Source organism: Pseudopipra pipra, chromosome 8, assembly GCF_036250125.1.
Source record: "Pseudopipra pipra isolate bDixPip1 chromosome 8, bDixPip1.hap1, whole genome shotgun sequence".
Lineage (NCBI taxonomy): Eukaryota > Metazoa > Chordata > Aves > Passeriformes > Pipridae > Pseudopipra > Pseudopipra pipra.
Genome location: NC_087556.1, coordinates 27,519,401 through 27,544,512, shown reverse-complemented (window position 1 = coordinate 27,544,512; position 25,112 = coordinate 27,519,401). Strand labels below are relative to the sequence as shown.

Sequence of the window (25,112 nt, the reverse complement as noted above, 5' to 3'; positions counted from 1 at the left end):
GCCTTTGAAGTTGGGCCTACTTTGGGCTGGAGCTTGGGCCGGGCAACCTCCAGACATCCCTTCCAGCCTGAACCATTCCTTGAGTCAGTGGCCTGGAAAGGATGTAGCAGAGCTCCCATTATCTTGGGCTAAGACAGGATATCCAAACCCTTACTGCAGTTTAGAGATACACAAGAAGATACTAAGTTCAGTAGGAGTCCTGTTTGCATCAGAAAATATACTGAAAACTTTGGTTAAAGATTCTATCAGCAGGCATTGAAGTTTCACTAAATTTCTTGTACTAACTCCAAGTCTGTTACTAATACATGTGAACATTCAGATTCTATACATATTTTAAAACTAGCAGAAAATTTCAAAATTTCTTCACTTAGCATCCCTGATAGCAAAGCTGTTCTTCCTAGATTTGCAAGAATTCCTTCACAGAAGTGTAGTCTAGATACACTAGTATGTTTTTCACTTACGAGGTATTTTTAACAGATGTTGGTTATAGATATGATTTGAGAGGAAATGCTCTTTTTTCAGTAGTTTGTGGTATCACATGAAGCATCAAATTCTGGACAAACATAGGTTTCCTTCTGATAACTGAATATGAAATATATATATCTATGATATTGCAAAGATATCTGTTTTAAAAATCTCTCTTATATACAGAGCACTCTCCCTTTGCAGCTGCTGCTGCTTTCTCAATAATTTATCTCTAATTAATTATTGAGATAACATTTTTTTTAAAATATAAGTAAAATCTTACAGCACAAAACACAGAACCATGAGTTCAATGTTGAACTGCTCAAGTAGAGACTGAGCAGAAAGGTAGAAGAATTGCTATTAGCACACAAATAGATGAGATAATGGAAAAGGGAATATATTGCTCAGGAAGCAGTTTTATAAATGTTATTTTTCAAATGTTCTACAGGATGGAAGTCCCCATTTAATAACAGCATTTTAAAATTGTCATTAAGGTCTTAATCCTTTAATGTGCCACATGTGGGTGGCTGCTGTCCAGATGCCAAGTGAGGCTGGGGAGGAGGTGAGCTTCATGAGACATGGGACTTCTTCAGCTAAGCATCATCACATTGTCCCTCCACCAACCCCCTGAGACCACAGAGAAGATTTTCAGCAAAGTGTAACAAGAGGAATTAAAAAAAAATTAATGAGGGGGAAAGCATCTGAAGGGCATTCCTTTCAGCAACAAACTCAGATTTCTGAGGTTTCTTTATAATTCGTTAGCAAAGGTATGGTCACACATCTCCAGCAACCAACAATGATTTTCAATACTAATATATATTGAATTTATACTGATACTAATACATATTTAAATAATTTACTCTCCCTTTGAGATAGATCACTGCCAATACTGTTCCAATTCTCACCTTTTGATTGAAATATTTCTTGACCTTGAATACCCTCCCAAACATCAGGAGTGAGGGGAATCTGCAAAGGGGGAAATTTAATCTTCTGTGCTCTATCTGTTGTCAATGAAGAGATATCCTTAGTACCTCTCCCCATGGCTATCTGTAGCTAAACTAGCAACCCAGTACTAAAAAAATCTCTTTTCCACAAATTTTGCCCGCAGCAGAGGTGACAGGGACTGTGCAGGGGACAGATTTGGAGGCTGTAACAAATGAGGCCCCCAGGTGCAGGACCCTAATACACTGCAAAGCAACACTGCAACAAGATGTCCACCAAAACCATCTGAAACTTGTGCTGACAAGGATTAAATGGGGGAAAGTAAGAAGGGAAGCTGAAGAAAAAGGGGGGAAAAAAAACAAACCAAAACAACAGAATGGAGAAAGAGAAAAGGAGCTCAGTGGAAGAACTTCTGAGTCTGAGTCACTCTACTAAAACTTTCTGTAAAGTTCAAAAACCCAACTGCATTTTATGTGTGAGCCTGAAAAGATGAAAGGAGCAAGGAGCAGAAGGTTGTAACTTTCATGTTTATACACAAATGCTCTGAAAGAACCTGCCTCTGCCTAACACCTTCATTCAGTACTTAGAAGTGCAAACACAAATTAAGCAAAGGCTTTGAAGTCCTCAGCTGTGCAGAAGTCCCAGCTGAACAAGTTCTGAGCTGAGGCAGAGGCAGGAAGGTGCCTACAAGTGTTGGAGGAGCACAAGTGCGTGGAAGCAGAGACAGAACGTGTGTTTTAATCCTCTGCGTTTTGCTTGTGCCAAGAGTCTCATTGAATCTATAGGGAGAATTTGTCTTGGAATGCCAGGAAAGCCCTTGTCCTGGCCTCCCAGCATCATCAGAAGCCTCTCTGTCAGCTACTGTTGGCCTCAAGAACACTTGGTGAGCACACACTTGCCAGGGCTGGCAGGCTGTGAGTGGATGCAGCAGGAAGGCAGACATCAAGGGGAAGAGGCTCTGCTCACCCTTCCCGGTGCTGCTATGTGCAGGATTGCCTTGGGCCCAGCAGTCCTCCGCACCTTCAGCAACAGGGCACCACAAGTACCCCAAGAGAGTCCTCCAAGCAAAAAAGCTCAAAATACATGGTATTCAATGCACCCTCTCCAGCCTGTACTGTCTCCATGGGCCCTCTCCATCCCACCCCTCTGACCATATTGCTCTGGCTTCTTTGATTAGATTGCTCTACTCAGCAGATACACTACAACACTGCTCTAGCCTTGCCCCATCCAGACTTTGACAAGAAGAGTGCTACTGAGCTTCCAACGCCTGTCAACACAAGGGAACAAGAAAGAGGGGAAATAACTAACCTATGATCATTAGGGATGCACCATAACTATCCAAGTTGGTAGAGAACACCAAAGAGAAAGTCAAATTCCAGTAGTGTTGATATGCACACAAAAACCAAAGCCCTACATCCCAGATGAGAAGCTAACTCAAAAACCTGCAGAAAGTGAGTTCTTATACTTGTTTTCGGAGCCCGAGGGCTCTGAAAGGAAATATTGACTTTTACAGAAAGGAAATATTGACTTTGGCAGTACATTGTACATCCTCTAGGGCTCCAAACCTCTTCCCACTGCCCCTACTTCTTTTCTTCCATAAAATCCTCTTAGGAATGAATGAACTTTGTAATAATAATAAAAAAAATCTGCTTAATGAGTTTTCTCATGTATGGCCAAGAGCAAAAAGCAAATGTTTAACCTCTGACCTCAAGGCTAAATTACAGCATGGTAAGTGATGAGGACCCACTGCTTACTGTTTGTTTTAAAACACAAACAACGCCACCATTTTCAGGTAGCAATTAACACTCCTGCTGTGTTCAGCACTGAAGTGTTTTTTCCCAGTGGAATAAAATAGTTCAGGGTTTTTTCCCTCAAATTTACAAAATATCTCTGTAAATGTAAATCATCAAATTCCTGCTGAGCATCCAGATGTTGCTGTTAAAATACATGGTCATATATACATATATGATAGTTTATCTGTATATATGTGTGCATATATAATCTATATTCACATAAGTTTAAAAAGTGTATAAATATGTCTATGTGTGTCTGAATATACACATGCAATGGAAGACAACTTGGATCCCATCTTGGACACATTAAAAATTCATCTGGATATGGCCCTGGGCAACGGGTTCTAGGTGGCCCTGCTTGAGCAAGGGGGTGGATGTCCTGCGATCCTGCAATTCTATTTTTCTTCCCAAAAGGAATTATTCAAGTTGGCTGTCTTCTAATGGCACACATCTCTAGAGCTTATGAACAATTTAGCAGCATGTTTATCCAGTTCCTAAGGTCCCAGAAGAAGTTTTTCTTTGTATTTCTTTGTTTTTCCTTTTGAGACCTGCTGTGAAAAGTTCATTGTGTTACTGTTAGCAGTTCAATAAGTTTCCGACTGAAGTACTGAGCCCAATGACAAAAGTTAACTGTCCCTACAGTCAACAACTTCATGGAAGATTTTAATCTCCAAAGTAAAATGCCTCTACTGCTTTTCCCAGAAGGACAGATTCTGCAAACACAAATTTTACAAAAAAAGTTTTTCTTCCACTCAGTGGTGAGCTTTTCATCCTTACAGCTGTCTCTAGGTCAAAATTAGATGGAAAACTTTTCTAAGCTTGTCACGAGAAATGTTGTGTCCCAAGTTACAGAGAAATATTAATGAGTGTACTAATGGATAGAATAAGGAGCTTTAATGACTTACATTTGGCTGCCTGGAGCCTTACAATCTATGAAGGACTGAAAGAAGGCTCCCAGAGGGTCTCATGATGCGCTGATTCTCAAATCAATCCTTGGATGGGTTTCCTGGGAGTGCTCACAGACTTAGTAGTTTCAGGCACCAATTCAAGAAAATTGTCTTATTCACTATCTGCCTTTGTGAGATACTCCAGAGTTTTCAGCACCCAGCAACTAAAACGGGAAACTTCTAATTTCTAACAATTCTGCAATGTGCTTAAATTCAAGTGTAGGTTTCAAATCCTTGGATTAGGCCATATTTTTAAATGTTTTCCATAGTTTGTCTGACAATTTTCTGAACTGGGTTTCACAGTTCTAAATCTGGTATAATATGCCACATAACCAAGTTAATTCCAGGCTCTTGCTGTTCCAACCAACAGGAAGAGATGTTCGGTTGATTTGGGATCCACAAGGAGCTTTGGTGCACAAACTCTATTTGGTGTCTGCTTAGAGATAATTTCAGTTGTAGTTGCTTTGTAGGCCTCAAATATGATAAACGGTTGTCACTATTTGCTATGGACTTTTTTAATTTTATTGCCTTCTGGCAGTAAATACGTTTGCTTAACCACAACAAAGCCCCAAGGACTCTGCTGCGAGATCCCTGAAACCTCCAGTAAATGAGAATGGTCTCTTTTCTGGTCTTCTTTACATCTAGGGCAGGATCCAGCATTACAGTAGAGAAGAATGAGGGATATTTTTTAGGAGATTTTCATGTTTCATCTTAGCCATTTGAACCCCTGCTGTTCACTGCCACAACAAAAGAATGTCTTGAGTTCCTATAAAAACATAAGCCTGATAGAATACTTGAGAGTAGAAAACCAGGTAGTCCAAATTGCGTTCTTGCAGTGAATGACAAGAAAGAAACAACAGAGCTGAAAGGAAACCGAGATAATCTTTGTGTGGTTTAAAGGATCAGTCTGGCGCCAACTGCCAGAGAATAGAGCAATCAATGGCACCATTGGCCTATCGAAATGGAGAAATGATTTTCATAATGCTGCATAATGATAAAAGATGGCTGATGGTTAGATTTATTGCTTGTGGTTTCTTATACTGAAGAACATAAGAAATGCCTCAACATTTTCAGCATCAGATGGAATTCCAGATCTTGACAGGCAACAACTGAGCTAATTATGAGGAACATCTTGGGGGGAGGGAAGGCAAAGGCTCCTCCCAGCATGTCAGAGCTTTCATCAATCAGTTCTTGTGTCATGAAGAAGGTGGAAGAAGCAAATTTTGCTCCCTCAGTCCTGCTTCTGTCTGATCCCCTTGTGCACCTCAGATAGTCCGAGCCTGCAGTTCTGCCAGAGGGCCACACTAACCCTCAGCCACTCTCCACAGCTTTGCTAAGGCACTTTCTGTAGCAAAATAAAGACACCATTTGCTATGGGAAGCTGCCAGCATGCAGCCATTATTGGAGGTTTGCTGCAATTTAGGCACCTGGTTTGCTTTTTGATTCTTAAAGACCAAAATGTCACAACCTTTGGAAGAGTAAGTGGAAAGCTCAGCCCCAGGATTTCACCCATTCCTGCTCTGTATCTACAGGGAGACTAGATTAATTCCCCCCAGACTCACTCCATGGCTCCTCTGAAATCCACCTGTGCTTTCTCAGTTAAATTTCCAATCAGCATGTGAAATCTCTGTCTTTCTCCAAACCGTGAGGTATCTGCTGCTATTTACTATCAAAAAACCAACTCTGAAGGCTTGTACTGAGGTGAAAATCTCTCTGAATTACTCCCTCTTGCCAAAGATGAGACATTTAATATTTTCTTTTTCTCCCTGGAGACAGTAAAGATGAGAGAACAGTGGCATATACAATGAAAACAAAAATACAGCAGAATGTATTATCTCCATGAGGTGGAATCTATTTGGTTTTTTTCTGATCAGTACTAGACCCAGGCTAGTTGGTGGCATCACCAACCACAACTGAGCTCCTACATGCACAGGCTGCATAAATAACAATGACTGCAGAAAGGCTGGAGGTGCTCACTGACCAACACATCTCCCTGACTGCAATCTGAGGACTGAGGATGTGACTCACCCTGCTTAGGCTGTGCTGCATTTCATTTTAATGTGGCATAGAGGGGTTTGCTCTACCTGCACTCAGTTTCTGACACTACAGATACGTCTCCAGTGGAGACCACTCTCCTTTTTTACTTCATTTTTGTGATTTTTATAAGAGAGAATGTAGGCAGTGTACAAAAGCTGTGATTCAAGTCATTTCACAAGTAGCATTATTACACCTTTGAAGCACTCTAAAGAGACTTCAGCCCGTATCACAAAGCTTAAACAGTTCTAAGTCTCCATCATATCAGCTTAAAATCAAGTCCTGTGGGTTCCTCATTTCTTTTGAGACTATTCTGTAAGTGATGTACAACTAAGGAACAAATACAATTTCTCAGAGTACTTAGTTTTTGCTTTGGCACAATCTGTAGATGCTATGTTCCAAAAATCTCATGGGAATTGAATTATCCCCAGTTCTACTGTCCTGGGCCCCTTCATCTGATTTAGCTGAAATTGGTTAATACGCTCAGAAGTATGACATACATACACACCCACAGAGAATGAGACTATACAAACTATATTGAAACAAGCAGCTGTGGTTTTCCTGGGATTCCTTGCAGTGGATGGTCATTTTCAAGAGTCAAACAAAAATGTTAGGGAAGCCTCTTCTAGAAAAATCAGCATCTCCCTCCTGAATGATGCTCAGTACTTGCCACAACCATCCCTCTGTGAAATGTCCTGACATGTTGATTTAAGTGAGAAATGGGTAAGTAGGTCCTTTGGATCAAGGCACAATAAGGATGAATGTGTTTATTCCAGCTCTTAATGCCATTAATTATTAGAGTCTATAAGCATGAATCAACTTCATCCCTCTCAATCCTTGCCAAAGTGCCACCTTCCACTGGAAGGTCTCTGTATTATCCCTGTAGGAACCACCGGGAGACATAAAGTATGATATCAAGAGGGTAAAAAGGGCCAACAAAAAAATAGAATAACCTTCTGAAAGCATCTGGTAAGGCTGGCAACTCTTTGGGGACTGTGAATCAACACTAGAAAAACCTCTGCCTATAACTGTTAGTTCTACCTTTCCCAGACAGCCAGTCTTTTTCCATGGGTTTTCCCAGCTTTGGTAATCAACTGGATAGTACAAAATCTATTTACCTGCATTATAAATACCAGTAATATTTCAGGTGACACCTTAGTCTTTTGGAGTTTTTTAAGAACTGGCCAATCTAAACTTGCTTCATACTTTTTAAATTAGTTGAATTCCACCATGGAACTAGAAAACAAAATGAGTTTTGTGTTTAATATCTCTGCATTACTTAAAAAGAGAGTAAGACAGAGAAAACATAATTTCATAGAGCAAAAATTCCCAGCTTCCATGCCCAATAAGCCTTTTTTCCTAGGAGCTATTAGAAAAAGTTATGTCCAAAATTATATAGAATTGACCTAGCTTACCATAAAGCCTGAACTCTACAGGAAACTGAACTTCTGACAAAGCAGTCCAGATCTTAACCCAAATAACACATACCTAGAGGTACTCTTTGGACTCCATTTAAACACTGTTGTCAGTCTTCATGAACTGAAGGGGGAAAGGTGTTAAGTTGACTTTGAACACTACTGAAAACTCAGGGAAGTGTAGGAATTTAAATGACAGGTGCTTTTGGTAAGAAATACATCATCATTCATTTCATCAGCTGCAGGAAAAATGAATTTGTTCTTACTAGTACTTGAAAACAATCCTCAGTTTTGTAGCCCTGAAACTATCCTGGGCGTTTCAAAAGGAGTGGCACCTGTGATACAGAATACAACAGGATGATTAGATGTATGTAAAACATTTCCCATAAACCTCTTCACACTGGCTGAGCATAACATGGATAAAGATCAGCTTTACTTGTGACATACTGAGGTCTTTCTCCCTAGTAGGAGATATCACCATGTGCCATATCAGAACAGGGTTAAATGAGATTAAAGCTTCCAGAGAGAAGGATGCAAGCAGGAAGAAGTATGTCCAGTTACTGGTCTCTTTTATCAGTTAAAAGCATTGAAAATCAAAAGCCACATTCAAGTATTTTGACCTGGTCTAATGGAAGGTGTCCCTGCCCATGGCAGAGGGTTTGGAACCAGGTGATCTTTAAGATTCCTTCCAAATGAAACTATTCTATGAGTTGGAAGGGAGCTTCCTCAAGAGCACAGGTTCCCCACTGCCATTCCCATGTTGGCTTTTCTAACAAGTTCTTTTCCCCATCACAAGCACAACTAAATGTCTCCAATTTTCCTGTTATCAATATTTATGAAAGATGAACTGAAAAGCAGGAAGACGAGTCAGTGCAGAATCAACTTCAAAGCATTTTAAACATAATAAGAGTAACAAGAATTTGAGCCGTTTTAGGAAGGAGGAAAGCAGAAGGAAATAACTTAGATGAATCTGAACATTAAAAGAAATCATAAAGTTAGAAAAAAAATCTGAGATTTCACCAAAGAATATGCTCAGATATCAAGGAACAGGCAATTTTGGAAGTGGTCTAATGTCAGGACACCAACTCAGCAGGGATCAGATCTCTGAATCAGACAAGAGACATAATAATTATTATTTAAGAGACAAGTGCTCTAAAGAGCCTTGAATAAAAAAGATTTAGGTATTGACAAGAAATGCACACAGAAATCCTGCCACCAGCAACCACTACAAAGTAGGGACATTTCCTCATCAAAATGTTCAGAATAATGCCATAAGCTATGTAAGGGAAGAGACTGATAGGCAGCACAGAGTTAAGATTAATGATGAGTCTCTAAACACCTAATTGCAGCTCAATATCTGAGTGCAGCAAATCGCACCAAATATAGTGAATATAATCAAATGTACTTCCTGGGCCTTGATGTGCAGGGAAAATATCTCTCCGGTGCTCCTGAACATCCCCAGTTTCCAGATGAATCAGTCAGATGCCTGTTTCAAGCTTTCAAGACTCAGTTAAAGCTGCTGCCTATATGAGGGTAATTATTCATGGAATGGCAAAGCCCATTCACTTGGGGGTTGTCTGGGCTCTTTCTGCCATGGCTGATCCTTGGCAGAGGTCTGTGGCTGCAGTGTTATACAGGATCAGAAGCCCCAATGTTGTTTTTTTTCAGCATAAGTTTTTCCTGCAGTGTTTTCTCCAGCAACCTGATCATCACCATGAATCCACCTCTCCCTCTGTGCCACCAAACCACAAGAAGTAGATGGTCCTGGAAATGATCCACACATAACCTGGACATAACCCTGGAAATAACTCTATAAATGCTGTCCCTTATTTGGGAGGAGTGAGTGACTGCATTGACATTGCTCTGGGGAGAGAGCAAAGCTCACACATTCTGACTGCTGATCTGTACACACTGTAGCAAATTAAAATTCACACGGTCTCCTATAAATCCAGCCTGGGGTTCTTATCTCACCTGGGCAATGGAAGAAGTGGATCCAGAGCTCTTCAGCAATATATGACTCCCTGTGAATCTGGTAGCCCACCTGGAAGAGGAAAATGGGATGGGACAGGATTGTTGCTGCCGTCTTCTCCCGAAAAAGGAAGGAACTTTCCTATTGCACAAGGAGTATCAGAAGGGTTGCAGGCAGTTTTATCTCCGTGGCAGGCCTTGGCTTTGGGAACAAAACTGCCAAGAAGCCTTAATTTTATTGCCACAGATTTCAATACAGTGTTGAATGCTAAATGATGACTGTTCACGTTCAGGTGCTGAGTACAGTACCTGTCTGTTCTTATCTAGGGACCTCAGAAAAATAGATGTATTGGCAGTTACTTCTTTTAGTACAAATATTCTCACCTGTTGAGATCAGGGAAACACAAGCCTTTTAGAGCCATGCAATGGTTAGATTTACCCTAGAAGCATTGTCTACATTGGGTAGACTCCTTAGGTACTTCCACACAGTCTGTCTTGGACTCAGATCTTCACAAAGACTCACCGCACCCAAGATGATCCAGGGAATATTATCTTCAGTTCATAATCCACATCTAAGGACAGTTGGCAATAATCTTTGCTTTGACCCATGTGCAGTTTCAAGGTAGCCCTAATTATTGAAGAACTATAGATCCTCTCTTATACAAACCAAAAAACACTGAATTCTTTCTAGTTCCTCCCAATTTGCATTTGTCAATGTTTTAGACCACCCTCAGAAAAATTATTTCAAGATAAATATACACAGATGCAGTGATTTTATTTGCTACTGCACTATTTTATGAGTGTGTACTGCAGAGCCTAACTTCAAGGCAAGAAGATTTATGGTGTAATTACTTTAGTATATTGTTGTACAATTTGCAACTAATGGAAAAGAAATTTACTGGCTACACTTCAGCTGTCAGAAAGTCTGTCTGCAGAATAAAAGTGAAAGGAATATGTGCTTCTCTCTTTGAGTGGAAATGTTAAATGACAGGCATTGCTTAACCAGATCAAATATTTTAAACTTGATCAGCTACCCATATCATAATAAGTAAATTTTCCTGCAAAGAAAATTAATTATTCCTCATAAGGAAACAGAAGCATTTGATATCAAGAAGCAAATAAAAAACTGCCCAGCACACCCACTCCCAGGAGAGTCAAGCCCAGTCAATCAACTTTCTAGCCAAGCGTAAGAATTAAGAATTTCACATCCTTTTTTAATTGCTTTAATTGGCAGTGTTTCCCAGTGGAGTTTCATGTTTCATTTTGTCTTTTTTTCCCCCAAGTTGAAAAAAATGCGTTTGATTAATAATCATGTAATTGGATTTCCAGTTCAATGTTTAATGTCTAACATCCAGTACTTAGGAAGAGCAAAAGCAGAGATTTGTCTTCACATTTGACATAAGACCTTTCTGATGGAGAAAAAAATCATTCATATCAAATGTTTTGCAACTTACATTTCTCAGCATCTTGCCAATCAGTTCAAGTTAGATGCCTGGTAGGAAACACCCCTTCCATTGGAAACACAGAAATTGGAAGCATGAAATTGAATGGAGGAGCCCGGAAGAGTTCAGTCACAGTTTTCAGTAACCTTAATACTCAAACGACTTAATTTAGAAGAAACCCAAGCTCAAGTCCCTTGGAAATCAAATCAAAGTTTCCTGTTGCAGCAGAGAGGAAAAAGCTGATGCAATCTGATGGGCATCTAAGCCTAGAGTGAATTTAGCCTATACAAAATCTCAGTGAATGTGAAAAATTTTTGTTTGATCCTTAGATTTGGGACAGTTGCATGCTCTCTGAAGCAGAGCAGGCAACTATGGCCGTATCTGTTCCTTACCCCATTTTCTTTCTGTTCCTTACCCTTTGCTCACTATATTTGTATTATTCTGGTTAACAGTTCCTACTAGTCTGGTGTTATATAAATGGTAATATAACATGTCCACATCATAAAACTCCCCCTTACACAATTAGAATTAGATCTATAAAAAAACAAACATTAAAATACAGAAGTACCTTTGTTCCATATTGAAAATGCAATGAAACTATTGTAAACTTGGAATCAGTCAGTCTCCCATCCAGGACTGTGCATAGTGGGCAGGTCTTCACATCCCCTACTTCAGTCTTCTTCCTGGCCCATTTAAAGTAATTGTGAGGGTATTAAATAAATCTTGAAGGAAGGCAGACTATGAAGCCTTGTAACCATGTCCATATCAGAAGAAAACTCTGCCAAAGTTTTCAGTCCCAAATATCTCAAAAAAGCCTTGCAAGTCACTTTAAAATAGACAGCCATCATCTCGTCACACATGCAGCTAAGAGGAGCTGAAAACTCTGAAGCACTATCATATTTTGAATTGAAGTTTAATGGTGATGATCTACTCTTTGATAAAGTTCTCACCCTACGTGCTAGTTTTCAATAAGGACCCTTCAAAAGGCAGTGAAGTGTTTACCTTGACTTCTTATTGCTTGTTTACCACTCTCCAAGTTTCTGATCATTTCACGTGTACAGACTATTAAACAACACTCCTCTGACCATGCCCTGAGCTGATGGACACACCTACAAAGGAACAGAGACAGCCCAAAAAGACTCACTGAGAAATTCAGTCAAAAAATTAATGTGTAAATAAATTAATATTTAGTTGTAATACACATAGGTGACTGTACTTCTTCAACTTCTTGTCTCCTCCCAGTGGAAGTGAATTCAATTTCAAGGCATTGTTCTGGAGCAGGTTTATAACTCATACCAAATAAATCAAGGCACTACAAAGGTACCTTACCCTGCAGTTGGAAACACGGGGATATTTAAGCACATTTTAGTGTGCACAGCACATTGCAGGCATAGGGCAGCCTGTGATCTGAGGCAGTCCAAAGCCCAAAGGACAGCCTGTTCTCTCATGCTTGGTCCTATTCCTCTGTCCTATGGGACTCCAGCATGCCCAGAACATTGGCCTCCAAGGTCACATCTGCCAGCATATACCTTTCATCACTACTCTAACAGAAACCAATAAATCATTTAACTTCTTCTTTGACTGATTTTCCTTTGCATAGAAAAGGCAATGGTATTGTTGTCTCTTCCAGAATAACAAAAAAACTCCCACTCAAATTTTTATGCAAAAAAAAAATTATTTCTGCAGCAAAATGGAAATTATTCTGGAGAAAAGGAACTCTAATTATATAAGTTTCTTGCTAGTGACAATTACACAGATTTTTTTATTTGTATCTATAAAGGCAAACAAAAATGACATGAGCCTAGTGGCAAAGGCCTGAAACAGAAAATTCAAATATTTTCCTAACCATTAAGAGTCTTAACAGTGACTTGGGGAAGGGTATTTATGGACCCATTATAATTCTCCATAGCTCTATAAACCTGAGATGAGCATTGACTAGCATATTAAATTCTTGGTAGGGATTGAATTGTTAATGTAGACACCAAGATATGACCACACTTTTCACCACACAGGTCTGTGAGACTATTATTGCTGCTTTTCTCTGAGTTAGCTTTCACCCATGTACTTCGGTTTGAGAGAGGAAGTGGATCTTTTTCATGCTCCACTGAGTTGGAGACAAAGAAATTACAAATGAAGTTAGACCTTCTCAAAGGGTTACTTTCTTTAAAACTCCAGACTGCTGTGAGGCAGCCTTTCACATGGGCAGTCTTCTCTGCCTCCTGTGAATTTAAATATGGCTTTTAAAAATAATGTGAGTTTGGGGGTGAGCAGATCTAAATAATCTTGCCCTGATGAAATTATTCATATGACATTAGTCCATTCCTGAGCCATCACACTAACAAGCACTGTGCAAATACAGGAAATATCTATGTATGACATATTGACCTGAATGCCAAATACCTGAGCCTTCTACATTAACAAGCTGATGGGTACTATTATAGTAATTACGTCAAATAAACCAAAGCTGACTTTGAAGGTCTGACTACAAAATGAGAGCCAAGAACGTAATGATTGATGGAGTCTGCAGCTGTGCAGAAGCTTATTCTCTATTAAACCCCTCATATCATTTTATTTTGGTTTGGCTTGTAAGATATCTCCAATAGCAAAAAGTTCCATTTCTCCCTTAATTCAGAGCACTCTGCCTAGTAGAAATGGGGAAGCAAGCAAGAGGGAAGCCCTGATCTTGCCTGTGGTCTTCATGCTGATGTGGCTTCTGACCCAGATTTCAGGGGTACACCTTGATGACCCCATTTGCCCACATCCATCATTTGCAGGTCTCCACATCTACACAGTGAAGAGGTCCACAAGACTTTTTCATATTTGCTGCCTCCTGGACTAACCTGGGCTGTAAGACTTAGAGAGGGCATTTTCTGTCTCAGGAAAGGAAACAACTGCCCTGGCTTCTTGAGTTCCTTCACAAGCAGGCTGTCTGGGAAGTGAGCACAGCCCTTGTACAAATTCCATGAAATGAAGCAGAGGGAGATGAAGAGTTAATATTTCTCTTGACCAGAATGGCTATATCTCTTTTCTGTAGCTGTACCCACCAGATAACACTGTGCTCCAGGAGGAGCAGCTTTTTTCTGTCCCATATCTGATCCAGGCTGACTTACCAGAATAGATCTGACTCACACGCAGCAGCCTGCTCTCTGGCAGGAGTGAGGGATGAAGACCCAGCTTCCCTCAGATGGTGGACTTCACAATCTGCAACTTTCTCCTCTGTTTCCAACTCATTCCCTTTCATAAATCTCTCAACATCCATAAAGAAGGGCTTTGTGATACATTATATGACAGGAGAGGAAGCGCTCAATTGCATGCAACTAGTTTCCAATTATTTTTCCTTTTTTTTTTAAAGCTTGGCCTTCCCTCCCTTTTTCCCAATGCTAAAAGTGGTCAATATTAACACCACTGTTGGTCAATGAACCCAGAATTAGATGAGATAATAATCTCACTCACACACATACACAACCTTGCTCTTTTCCTACAGCAAAACCACTATCAGCTACTAGCCCATCTTTCCACAAAGATCTCCAAACAACTCAATTCCCTCAAGTCCCAAGGAGAAATGACATTTCCTAATGAGGTGAAGTGCATAACTTCTTTTTGACAAAGTAAGAAATGTCCATGAGTCATCATCTCCCCACATCACACATCACTTCTTCCCACATCCCACTAAACCATTCCTTCATGTAGTTTGAGAAGTCCGTCCCAGGTAAAAAGTATCAAAAAGCTGGCAGAAAGACATCATATTGATTTTCCAATGAAAATGATGGCTCTGTGACACCTTAGCTGAAGGTCTGCTGTGGTATGTTTCACAGCAGTTTGTGTGGCAGAGCCATGATCTATTTTAATACTAGATCAAAAAGACAAGTAGAAAGAAACAAAGTGTTTCTTGGATTCCATAATCCAAGACCATTTCTGGTCTGGTAACATATTTATTACTACAGGAAACCCTTTTTCTTTCTGTTGGTCCCACACATCATATATATGATTACAGTATCAGTAACATTAGTCATAATATTGTTAGGAAACATAAAGCAGGTTGACATGACACACATTCTCCAGAAAATAGGAAAGAGAATTTATCCAAAGCCTCTTTGCTCCAACCTTGTTCAGATCCTACTGCTCTCTCTGATTTCTTCATTACCTTCCTATGCTACATCCAAATTGATATTGAATTGCAGTTTCTTCAAGATAAAAAGCAAAACCTATGACTTTATTTCAGTATGAACAACTTAATACTATTGCTTTCCTACTCAAGACAGGTCCAAGAAAAGATTCTTCTTCACATTGCCCTGCTAGTAGCCCCTATCAGCCAAAGTCCTGTCTGCACACAGTGATCAGCACTGAATGCCTCAGAAAAGGTTCCATAATTGTGTAATAATTCACCTTAGGGAAGTTTGTTCCTAGTGACAGGATGCTGGTGGTCAGCTTAAGCATTCATGTACAGAGCTAATGGAATTAAAGACTATCTGCAGTGTTCAGGATGCAGCAGGCAATACGGTAAAGAAGGAAACAATGAGATGCTTGAAAAGCACCTTGGATCACAGACACATTTTCTTGTTTTTAAGCATTCATTCTGTTTATTTCAATAATTCATGCCAAGGTGATCAGGGTTCTCAGAATTTCTATGCCCAGAAATGAGGAGTGTTGTAGCATGCTATGAGCATCACAGTCCAAGTATATATATTTTAGGTACCAATGTTCCCATAAAAGACCATGATTTTCCCTCCCTGAAGACATAGTTTTGTTGTGAAAAGTGATTTTCATATTGCTAGCATGTCCTTACCCAGATCTGCTGCTTGGGAAAATGCTCAGCCAGGCTAGAACCACCCACTCATTGGTATAGGCAATCCCAGTGTGGTCAGGCAAAACACAAGACAGGGAGGCACATTGTCTTCTGATGGTTCCTTCTTAAACCAGCAATATTTGATGAGATGGAGACATGGTTGATAAGACTGTATCTTTTAGCACATGGTGGAGGCTTGTCAGTAAGCCCTCAAAATGGCCTAGGTTAGCCTGGAGTCCTCTCCAGCTGCCCTGTTAAAAGTACAGATCAAAGCTACCATGTGCTGTCATCACGTGGGCTGTGAGCTGAACTGGGTTGGAAAAATAGCACATCTAACATAATAGCTGTCACCAACAACAGCCATGGTATTCCATCAACACACCTTCACAGCCTCTGGTAGTTTGTGTCCTGAACTCAAGTACAGTTTCAACCCCAACAACACCTTACAGCAATCAGTCCAATAGCACTTCCCTGACCTTCACCACCTTTGCTTAAGGAGAGGATACATAACTAAGCTGAGGCTTCCAAGGGAAATTTGAAAGGCTCAAATTACACACAAACTGCAAAATCAGTAATATGCACTTATGCATCTTAATAGGACTGACAGTGGCCAATTTCGTGCACTTTAGGCCCCTATTAATAGCCAGGTTTCACAGGCAGTGCAATAAAACACACTTTCCTGGAGTGATATAACAGCAAGGGAGGACTGACCAGGGATGAATCCCGTTCAACTGAGTGGATGAATATGTAAACATAACAATAGCTGTTGCTTCACAAGTTCCTTCTGAGTTTATCTGTTGTAGAAAACGTTAAGCATATTGACCAGGTGGTGCCTTTTGTGATACGTTTATTTTATTAGTACATGTCCTTGAACTAACGCTGCACTTCATTCGTACCTGCTGATAAGTGACTGAAAGAACTTGGCATCTGGGACTGAGAACTCAGGAGAGGGAAGGAGGACAAGAGGGAGACAGGTGCATTTCAGTACAGATAAGGAGTTACAATTATCATGCTCATGCAAAAGGCAGGGACAGAAATGGCTCACCTTGTAGAGGACATATTTGCACACATTTTACTCTTCAAAACAGATCTTGAAATAGCAGGCTGGAGACAGGTTCCATTGAAAAATGTCCCTGCTTTTTTCCCAGTAATGATGCCATCTACTTTAGTCTGTGAGGTTATCTCTGTTAGGTGAGACATTTTGGGATAAAAAGGCATACTGAGCTATCTCCCACTAGCTTATCCATAACCTAGGATAGCTAGGAAGGTAAACTTGAGGAATTCCTGTGTGTGAATTGTCATTGATGATACAAACCCCAGGCTGGCTCTTTCAGGCTGGTGGATGAGCCATACCATGGCCATCTCCTAACATATACTGGTTTGCAGTCTGCACACACTACCTTATGTGGAATCATTACTTCCAGAGGAGCAGCAAGCCTTGGACTGGTCTGGGCTCAGGCATATGCCTAGCCAAGCTTAGAGACAAAAGTACTCTAGCACAGTGAAATGTTAATTAAGTTCTCAGCTGTCAGATTGAAGACTTACAAAAGAGAAATCAAGGCACACTGAAAAACATGTGCTTGGCACTGACTTTTCTGTCCTATGGTCCCACTTTGGGGGTCTATCAGGCACAGCTACAAAGTGAACACAGCATCCTCCATCAGGCGACTGGCCTTCAGATTTAACCTGGCAGTCAAAGACCAGGTGGGTTGAGACCCACTCCAAGGGGCTCCCTCCAAGTCAGCTCTTCATGCTCTTGCTTAAGACGAACTGCTTCTCTTCCACCCTTGACCTCTCCTGGACCTTTCTTTCTTCAGGAATGCAGCTCCAGCAACCTCATATAGCAATTACAACTGCAGCTCCCGCAGTCCTCTTTTCCATGTGTATCTCTATTACAAATGGAAGCACAGCAAAGGAAACCTTCTGTGGTCATCAGAAGTGTCTCTGAACTTATATTGCTGCTTTGTTCCAGAACTAACAAATGCCTTTTATTTTAAGTAGCCTTTTTGTCAGGCACATATTTTAGAGGCCACTACGACACTTTGCAGTTGTAAATTATTTCCCTCAGATTTAGCAGCCAGAGTGATTTTCTTTATCATATCCCTCTAGTTGCCCACAGCTACTTGCCTCATCCAGATTCACTCCCATCTTTATCTGAGGACTTGGTTTCACAGCTCTCCAGTAGAAATTAAAATGGAGCTTGAGCAGATCAGATTATTTGGAAACTTCATGACTTGTGGTTTTGTGGCAGCTCACTCCTGCTAGAAGGTGGACACAGAGACCACTAGCTCATTTCCTATGTCTCAGTAGCACAACAACATTCCCTAACAAGTGCTATGAAATGTGCTCTCTGCTCATCTGAATGCAGCTGGGGCTGAAGTTAGAGGCTTATTATAAACTGAGCACAATTAGCACACAGCCATCAGGTCTGTGGTCCTGCAGCATCAATAACTCTCCAGCTTCTCTCTGATTTTCCTCTCTTTTTTCTCATCCTCTGCCTCCATACCATTTTCTTTTCTTTCCACTTTCTCAAGCCTTAAAAGACCTCCTGTGTTTAGGATTTCTGTCTACTTTGTTTTTCTTTGTGAGGGATTTACCCACCCTCTCTCAATTCTCTTGGCTACTCTCCATCTTCCTCATGTGAACCAAGAAATTCCTGACAGCTGCACTTCCCATCTTGTGTTTTGCCATCATCGTCATTTTGTTTTGTGTGCATGCATGTGAGTGTGAGAGAAATCCAGCCAGCCTAGTGACATGGCTTGAATCCTACACTAATGGGAGGTGGAGTCAAATGCTCCATCTCTCCTTACAGCTGCCTCCCTGAAGACCAACAGCCGTAGCTCAGTGATAAAGACCAAGCTCACAGCCCCGGGAGCACCTGGGAGAGCCCAGGGCTTTTGCTGTGACACACACATTTACCACCAGATTTGTTGAAGCCATGCAGCTGCACTCCTCCCCGCACAGTTCTGCTGTTGATCTGTGCTGGCTTTTTACTTTTATAGCAGCCAGCTGTGCCCCATGAAGAGACTGGGCAGGATTTAATCAATAAATTTTAAAAAACTATCCATTTTTTCCCTTATTCACTCTCCAGACTCACAGCACAGGCTGTTTTTTTCCTACATGCACTGGCTGCTTTTTCTGTCTCTCTCCCTCTTGCCCTCAGACCTGCACTAGCAGCTGTACAGCTTGTGCTGCTGCTCTGCCAGGGTCAGATGCTCTCCCACATTGACCAGAAATTATAACTGACAGTGATCTTGGACAAGCAAAATCACTGTTGATGTAAATCAATGATTTTGAAGAATAATAAATACTGAATCCTACAAACTCTATCCATAATCCATTACCTCTGAACCATCTCTCTCTCTCTCTTTATGACTCAGCATCTGGCAGTCAGATGAATCCAAACTTCTATACTATCCCATTAAAACCATCTCCAGAATGATTTCTTTGTGTATTTCCTAAAATTGTACAAAACCACAAGAGTAGTTGAGTGAAAAATGCAATCATTCACAGCTATCATGGCGACAATGATAAAATATGTGCTTCCTGCTTATTCTTTTTGATTAAGAAAATTATTCACACAGCGTCAGATGTTTGGAAAGAAATCCATCTTGCGGTTTGTTAATCAGAAGAACAGTATACTCTAGACTATTGAGAGAGTTAACTTTCAGGGCTGAAAGGCATTGCTATTTGTTTTCTATAGAAAGATGGTAAGAATCTGCACACTTTTTTAGCCTGAAATTTGATGTTGCCTATCAATTAGCATTTCCATCCTGAAAGAACTTAAGCATACAGTTAAGTGTATGAGGAGAGGCATAAAATTCAAGATGAGTATTTGTGACCTTCACATTGAGCCCATTTTTAATAGTTCTAGTATTTTCAATTGCTGTGTTGAAGCACAGTAGAACAAGCTTAACAGCAGAAATGGGTTTAGTGCCTCTCCTCTCCCTACCACTTCCATGTCCTGTATCCAACTCAGTTCCCCGTGGGACCACCAACATTCCTTCCTTGGGCTCCTGACATCCACTTTGCAGTAGTTTCTAAGATCCTACCTTCCTATGTTGGAGTCTCCTCATAGCATTTTGTCCTTGGGCTTGTTCCTGGCATTTTTTCCTTGCTGCTAGACACTGGATGTGTAAAGCCCAAGTGAAAATGCCCGTGTTAGCTTTTCATGCTCTACTCACAGTTCCACATCAACATGCTACTTTTCTTCTCATCCTCTAAACATTACTCTGACGCTTTGTCTTTATCATTGGCACATGCATGTGACATCGTCAAGCACTACAGTGTCTCACTTGAGGAATGGCTGCATTTTAGTTGTCTTTGAATAGATTATCAGTTTTGGTGTTGCTTTAGGGCTCCAGGTAAAGCTGTTCCATAACAATGTGATCTTATAAATAATCCATTATAAATTATTCTTTATCTGCACACAGGTAAACAAACATCTCACACCTTGCAGATGTTGTTAGTTGTGGTGAAAAATCACAAGATAGGTGTTGATTTTAGCAGAACAATCAGCACAAAGTATCAAAAGGTGGCTGTGCCTCTGCCCTACCATGTGGCATGATCAGCTTGAGGCAGATGCATTTTTTTAAGTATGGTCTGTGTTTTGCAAAACAAGACAGTCGAGGACAGGATGCAGTCCTACACGCATGGTGAGCAGATCACATCTGTCTTGTTCATCAGTTTTTCCAGCTTCTGGGAGATCCACTAGAACAAAGTATCACCAGAAGGACACGTGTTTTATAAATAAGCAATGACAGGCAAAAAGCAATTGAATTAGATCCCCAAAGCTTTACTAAGACAGATGATCCTTGAAAGCACAGCTAGGATATTAAACATAGTGAAAGTATAATTCTTAATTTCTAGGCATCTGTGAGAATAATTACCATTCTTTTGGGAGCATTGTAGTGACTGTAGCTGGTAGATGTCTAAATGAGACAATATTTCCTTTTGATATTGTATCATTAAGATAACTGATTCCTATACCCAGACAAATGTTTCATATAACTCTTTTCTTCCTTTTCCTAATGTGTGCAATTGTGAGAAAGCAGCACTGTAGGGATTTAGTGGCTGTATCTCTTTATGAGCCTGAACTGTGACATGGAGGACTCAGTGAGTTTATTGATTTTAATTTCTTATATTTGGGATTTATTCTCTCAGCTTTTACTTAACAGCTGAGAATACTCACAGTATTGACATAGAAGACTGTCTACCCAAGGGCAAATTTCAGATCCTCATTTCTCCACCTGTGCATTTATTTGTTTGCTTCTGGATGGATACCAACTGCCAGGCTTTGATCCAGGCTTTGATCAAGAGTGGCTAACGGGTACACTCTGTGAGAGAACATTCCTCTCTCTTAGTCTCCATAACCAGAGCTGGGGGGGTGGGGAGGGGGGGACTTTAAGCAGACTTCCATGGTTATCAGAGGGAAAGATCAAGTATGCCCTTTGAAGATACTTTGTTATTGAAATCTCGATTATCACCTATGATTTGGTCTGAAAACCCTAAACAACAAGGCATACAGGAGAGGTTTCTAGGGGGTAAAGGGATCTGAAAGATGGATTGATAGCTGTGGGTGCCAGGATATTTATTTTTCCTAGGAAGACAGCCAGAGTGGTCCTGAAAGCAACGGTATAGAAAAGCTGGTGACAAATCCGCTTTTCAGGCTGTTACATGAGAGGTACCATCCTGCTTTGCAGTAATGAGGAAAATGTAGCAAGTTTTTGGTTTAAAGCAGACTCAGCACTTCCTGGGCCATTTCAGTATAGGAAGGAGTGTTGATTAATCAGGTTAATTTCCTTACTGGAGCATTTAAGGACTAAGCTAATAAGGAGCTTTGTGAATGAGAATTCATGTGGCGACACAGGGAAGGTGAAGAAACATGAAACAACAGATGGAGTGTGCCTGTCATTCCCAGAAGAGGTGTTTTCTCCTGTGGATGCACTACTGAACTTTGGTGCCTGGAGGAGCAATAGCTGTCAATGATTTGTGGTTCACCTTGCTCACTTACCTGCTCTTTTCTTCTTGGCACCATTTTTATCTTCTTCAACTTCCTTAACATCTATGAGGCACGTATTTGTACCCTATTGTGTCTCTACATTCCAGTGTGCAGAGCCATAGGCTAGATGTTGCTGCAACGTTAGGTATTGCTGCTAGAGAGAATTAATGGCCACAGGTTGCTAGGGGTAATGAACTCTAACGACTTTCTCGCTTGACTGTCTTGGTTCAGTAACACAGGGATTGATGTAAGACTTTCTTTAAAAGGTATTCAACCTACCTATTTCCTTGCCTCCTTTGGTCCCTCCACTCTCCCTTCCTTTACCTTCTCTCTTCCAGTATTTCCAAGCCTGGTAGGCCAGTGCTGCTTTCTCCATCTTCTGTTTTGAGATGGCATCAATACCAACCAGCCACAGGGCAGAGCTGTGTCCAAAGCCATTTCCAGTTCTCCCCATGTGAAGGGCCAGCATGCATTCATGACCATTACGGATGCTACAGTGGACTCATTCGTAGACTTGCTTCTTTCTGCTGTGAGATTCCCTGGCCCTAGAGCTGTGTTTTCCTTGGCACAATGAGTAAGACAAGAAGGAATTTTTAAGCTGAAATTTCTCCGGCTCTGGGAAACATTTCCCCACACACATGTCCTAGAAGAGATCTACTGCATCCCGAATTGCACTCAGCACTTGGAATGTGGTGACATCTCCACATTTCATGACCAAACATAGTCTCTACCATTGCTCAAGAGTAGAATGGGCCCTAGCCTAAGGTCCTTTATCGACTGTTTTTGTCATGCTGTCCATTTGTACCTACTTGGAGGAAAGTTGTGCTGTCTGCTGCTCATGATGCCAAGCTGCCTGGCAAAAGAGATTTGCTGTAATTGTGGTATTTTTGCTCTTCTCTTTTCAGCTTTTTAGGCAGAAGTGAGTCAGTCTTCTGCTTCATGGTTCTCTCCTTCACAACTCTTCTGGTCTCATGCAAGACTTTCCTAAAATCGATGAATACTCACTGCGAGCTGATCCATAATAGGCTTAGCGCTTCAGCTTTGCTTTCTTCCAGCGACCGTTTAAGTAAGGACAAGTCCCTGTTTTATCTGATGAGAGGATAATGCACAGGGGTGTAGTTCTACCATGCTGTACTTAAGCCCGGATGTCGCACAGAAACTGAGACCAGTGTCATATTAAGCCTATTGTCAGAGGTACCAGAATGAACTCTTTGTACAGTAGCTTCAGATTAATCCTGGTATTAGTGAGTCCTGAAAACAACCACAGCATGTTTTAATCAAACAAAGCACAAACAGTTCTCACTTAGACTGGGAGGGGAAATGATAAGGGTCATTTCATCCCTTCATGTCTAATGCAGACTATGACAGATGGAGGAACCATGGGGAATACTAATAAAATGGGATAGGAAGAGACTCTTCACTGTAGGGAACACCTGACCCTTCAGTTATCCTTCATCCCAGGTACCTCTTGAGTGTTTGAATAGGAGTTACTTCTTTTGCAGTCATGAGCACACACAGCTCCTCCCACAATCTGGTCATGCACTGACTCCTGTCCAGCTCAGTGCTTCTCACACACACGCACCTTTCCTCAGGTAAAGCCACTTCAGATGTCCCCTCCCCTAAAAGTGAGATTCCTGTTTCCAGGATCAGACTGGACACATTCACTGCCAATGGCTCTATTACAGCTGTGTGCTCTCAGTGAATAGCCCCTGATGATTAAACACAGATGCAAAGTATCCTTTTAGCAGTGCAATTGGTAAAATCAACATTGTAAATCAAGAGCCTTCACATTTTTCCTTTGTTTCCTTAATCTGTGGATTTATTCAGGATAGTTCTTTTGTTTGTTATGGAAAGTGTAGCTAAACTTGAATTTTGGATGAACATATTAATTGCACCCACCAGATTAAGATTTGTCACTGCTGATCTTCTAGAGGGGATAAAAGAACCCTTTAGTAGCCCCACAGTAGCTTGGCTGAACTGCTTCCTGTGCTGACTAAATTAATAGGGGTTACTGGATAGCTTTCCACTGCATCATGCAATATAGATATAATTCAAGACAACGGAGTATCAGTAGCCTTTTAAGATTGCCCTTGAATCACATAGTGGGTGAGTTCATGAGTTGCAGCCCAAGGGAAGCAGTTTTCTCCAGGCATTTCTGCAGAGAGATGGAGCTTGAATATGGAAATAGAGACAAATAATTGTGGGACAGTTTTCAGAGGGGCTTCAGGCAGAAGGAAGAAAAAGGTTTGCCAGCAGCTGAAGGCTGAACAAAGAGAAAGCAACCACTGTCAGGAATATTTCCACAGCCCAGAAGTCAGGCATCAGCATCAAGTCCCAGCCCCTTTTTCCATGCTCTCAAGACACTTCTAAGGAAAGTAGTTGGAACTGTGCACAGACAGAGATGTTTCCCTGCTTGGGTCCTACTTGAGCACACCAAGTCCTGATCCCTCCACAGGGACTAAGCCCTGCAACAAGGCTGGGGCAGCCCAGAGTTGAGAATATGCCCTACAGGGAATGCTTTTCCCTGCATCACTAGACCAGACCAGCACTCATGCGGGAAACATAATTAAAACACAATGCATTGAAAAATAGCTGCTTTAAGAAAAATATTAAAAAAAACAGATCTGGAAGATACAAATCTAAGGGAAAACAAATAACCCACTGGTGCCCAGCCTGACAGTCAGGTTATCAGATGGCAAAAAAATTTATTTCTTTATTTAACTACTGTTTCACCCTTCCCAACACTTACTGTGCTGCACATTTCTTCCAGTTTTCAAGCAGCCTATACCCCTTAAGCCCAGCTCCACATGTCTGGGGAGGAAACGTTCAGTCCTGGCTGCATCTGCAATGACAAAAAAAGTGTTTCCAGGCAGAGAGGGGCAAAAGGTATATAGTCCATCTTGCAGGTTGCTTGCCTGCATCAAAAGAGAATTATGCAAGAGATGATCTAAAATGATCTAAAAAGATGAGAATTAGCTCCATGCCACTAGGGAAGGAGATTTCCAGCTTGCCTATGCAAACAAAGCCAGGGGTGAGTTCAGCTCATTAACTCAGCATAAACCAAACTACCTCTTTTCTGCTGTACTATTTTTTTCTGCCAGATTAGTGAGCTGTATCAGCATAGAGAGAGTACTACAGGTGCCAGAGCTTTCATAGATAAATGGCAAGATCTTAAATGTTGGATTGGAGAGGAAAGAAGCTTAGTGAGCAGTAGTCAGCAAGGAGACGTTCTTACCCCATCTGATGGTACTCCAAGACTGTAAAACTGGTAAAACGGGGATTGAACTTCAGCACTTATGTGTGCTTCTTGATCTGTACT

At 41.0% G+C, this 25,112-nt stretch overlaps 1 long non-coding RNA gene across 1 annotated transcript in view; it reads right to left on the bottom strand.

Annotated features, from left to right (window-relative positions):
- Positions 1 to 25,112, bottom strand: part of LOC135418223 (uncharacterized) — a 95,411-nt gene that overhangs the window by 51,435 nt on the left and 18,864 nt on the right. The window contains exons 2-3 of the long non-coding RNA XR_010432345.1: positions 24,537 to 24,635; positions 9,568 to 9,679 (exon numbers count right to left, since the gene is read on the bottom strand). This is a non-coding gene — a long non-coding RNA (uncharacterized LOC135418223). The remainder of the gene's footprint in view (positions 1 to 9,567; positions 9,680 to 24,536; positions 24,636 to 25,112) is intronic.